Source organism: Sinocyclocheilus anshuiensis, unplaced genomic scaffold (genome assembly GCF_001515605.1).
Source record: "Sinocyclocheilus anshuiensis isolate Anshui unplaced genomic scaffold, SAMN03320099.WGS_v1.1 scaffold1764, whole genome shotgun sequence".
Taxonomy (NCBI): domain Eukaryota; kingdom Metazoa; phylum Chordata; class Actinopteri; order Cypriniformes; family Cyprinidae; genus Sinocyclocheilus; species Sinocyclocheilus anshuiensis.
In genome coordinates, this window is record NW_015557159.1 from 78,571 (window position 1) to 81,742 (window position 3,172).

At 29.3% G+C, this 3,172-nt stretch overlaps 1 protein-coding gene across 1 annotated transcript in view; it reads left to right on the plus strand.

Annotated features, from left to right (window-relative positions):
• Positions 1 to 3,172, plus strand: part of LOC107678263 (cyclin-F-like) — a 23,275-nt gene that overhangs the window by 13,844 nt on the left and 6,259 nt on the right. The window lies entirely within an intron of this gene.

The following is a 3,172-nucleotide window of genomic DNA, read 5'->3' on the forward strand; positions in this document are numbered from 1 at the left end:
GTAATCACGACTTCATAAGTGGGAAATAGGAAGTTTCCGATAGCACGTGAAGACAGCAGAGAAGTGCTCTCGCTCAGCACAGTGGAGTGCATCATTTTGTTAACTTTGTGCTTTATTATTTTGAGTCGTTTGGGATGCGGTAACATCGTTTGAATTTTCCCTCTTTTCCTTCACTTTTAAATAGCTTAAAAGCGGCGTGCGCATTTTACTTTCACTTTCAAATAGTGGCAATTCGGCGTAAAGCAATTGCTCGTTTTCAGTTTGTTTGAATTTTCCCTCTTTTTCTCGCTTTCGTTCGCTTTTAAATAGGTTAAAAGCACCGTGCGCATTTTACGAATTGGAGGCAATTTGGCGTCAATTGCTTGAATGCAACAACAAAATACAACGTCAAACTCACTTTAGCCTATATATAAAACATACAACTTTTATACTTTTATTAACAAAACGAATAAAAATACACCATGCTATAGGGCAGGCTATGACTAATATAAAATAACAAATAACTTTCATAAAGTTTAAATAGGTAGCCTATACAAAACTATAAATAAGTAAACGTATAATATATAACCAAATAAATAAGAAACGTAGAAAGTTTATTAGCAAAACGAGTAAGAAAGCTTTGAGGCATGGCATACACCTTGATGTCAAATAAAATAAATAAATTACACAAAGTTTAAATAAAGTAAAAATCAGCAAACACTGTGGAACCAATTAAATAAGAAACAAATGTTTAAAAAAACTTCCAAAATCACCTTAGATAAACGCCGAAAGTCAACAGGTTTTCAAAATCCAAAATAATGCCAAACAGGCGCTTTTGCATTTAGTTTCGAAACTAAATAATCCGCCATTGTCTTGTCTGTCTCACCTCACTCTTCTTGTCAGTCAGCTCGACTCACTCTCCTCACTGGAGAAATTAAATCTGATCTGTGATGCGACTGTCGTTCGGCACGCTGCATTGAGCAGCCACGTTCAGTTTTTAATTGTAGTGTCTGTTCTTTTACTAAACTAAATGATTTTTATTACTATAAAAAAATCAAAACGACGGTGGGGGTCAGTGCCGCGGTGGGCAAGTGACGTAAGCGGTGTTGGGGCTTAACAACAGTATCACCGTCAGCACCATCTATCGCGGCAAGCCTACTCTGTTGCCGTTTATTGCGGCTGGTCTGTTTCCTCCTCAGTGTTTCCATGGAGGCAGTGATGTACAGTCAGGCGGTCGTTATGTTAATGAGGTGGTAACGAGTTATCTGCGCTTGTCGCGTCTGCCCTTTGAGGCGCACAGTCAGCGGTTGCTTTAGCGCTCCTCTGGGTTTGAGAAGTCCAGCTTTTGTGGCACAGCGTCAGTCCCACAGCGTCTCGTCAAGATGCGCACATTGGCTTTTTTCAGCCTTGCTTTCTACGTATGCAGCTCCCTTCTAAAGCAGTATCCTCACTGAAGAGGAACCTCGTATGTGGCTGATTTGAAACGCCCTTAGTAGCGTGTGACTGGCTATTATCATTGTTCTTTTCTATATTGTTATAATATTTGTTGTTATTTTTATTTTTTATTTTATTTAGATTAATTAGTTATAATATTTATTATCATTATTAGCATGGTTTTTATCATTAGTTTGAAGAAACACCATCTATGTCTGGATGGTGCAGCTTGGACACATCCTCAGTGATGAACCCTAAATAAATAAATACTAAATAAGCGAATAAAGATGTCGAGCTTAAACTTCAACATTAAAATTAAAATGGAAACAGAAAATGTATTAAAATATAAAAATGTATATGAAATTTCAGACCTAAATTAATAACAAATGTAACTAATATAACACGAAAACTTTTGATAAATTAGAACTAATAACACATATTATAACTAATAATGTAAAAACAATTAAATACTATATTAAACAAATAATGATTATAAATATTTCAATATGAACTTATATTTTTTGTTTTTATATTATAACATTTCTAATCATTGTAATTTGTTTAATATATTGTTTTTTAATCAATTATTAATATTTTTGTTATCATTAGTTATATTTTTTTTGTTATTTTTATTCATGTAGTTTGCATGTATTAACAGAACATACTATATAAAATAATCAAATTCAAAATATTAAACTATAATGGTATATCAACTATACTAAAACAGCACTGATTACGTTTTAAATATTATTAATATTATTTGTTTTTGTTGTTTTTATTTTAGTTATAATTAGTGCTGTCAAATGATTAATCGCATCCAAAATAAAAGTTTTTGTTTACATAATATGTTTATATACTGTGTACTTTATGTATATATAAATACGAACACATGCATGTATATATTTAAGAAAAATATGTAATGTTTATACACTAAATATATTTATATATAATATAAAATATAAGAATATAAATGTATATACATGTAAATATTTTCAAAATATATACTGTATGCATGTATTTTTATATATGCATAATAAATATAAACAGTACACATACATATATTCTGTAAACAAAAACTTTTATTTTGGATGTGATTTAATCGCGATTAATCATTTGACAGCACTAGTTATCATTTTTCATTTGAATTATTTGTAATTATTTTTATATTATAATATTTGTTATCATTACTTGTTTTATTATTTCTGTATTAATAGTTGTTAAAATGGGATTAAATGGGAACTAAGTTGTAGTCTTTTCTTGTGGGCCTGTTGTGTTTTCTCGGAGTAAACGTCAGCTTTGTTTGAGACTCTCCTCCTGGCCCTAAATTTATTTGTACTTTTTCATAAAAAAAAAAAAATGCTTCCTAGTTGCATGAAATGCAGGAAACCTCCATAATTTGAAATCTGCGAAACCGTGAATGTGAAAGTCAAAATTTTAATAATAATCAAAAAATGGTATTTTGTTTTGTTTTGTTATTAATATATGACCTTTCAGATCTAAATTAATTACAAATATAACTAATATAACATGAATATTAATACATATATTATCATTATATATTTAGTGAAGAAGAATAATGAGGATAAATTGTAACTTATAATAATTACAAATATTCTAATATTAACTAATATTGTTTTTGTATTATAATTTTTGTAATCTGTATAATTAATTTAATATATGTTTTTGTGTCAATTAGTTGTATACTTATATTAGTTATAATATTTATAATTTATTTAATTATTATTATTAGGTTTTTATA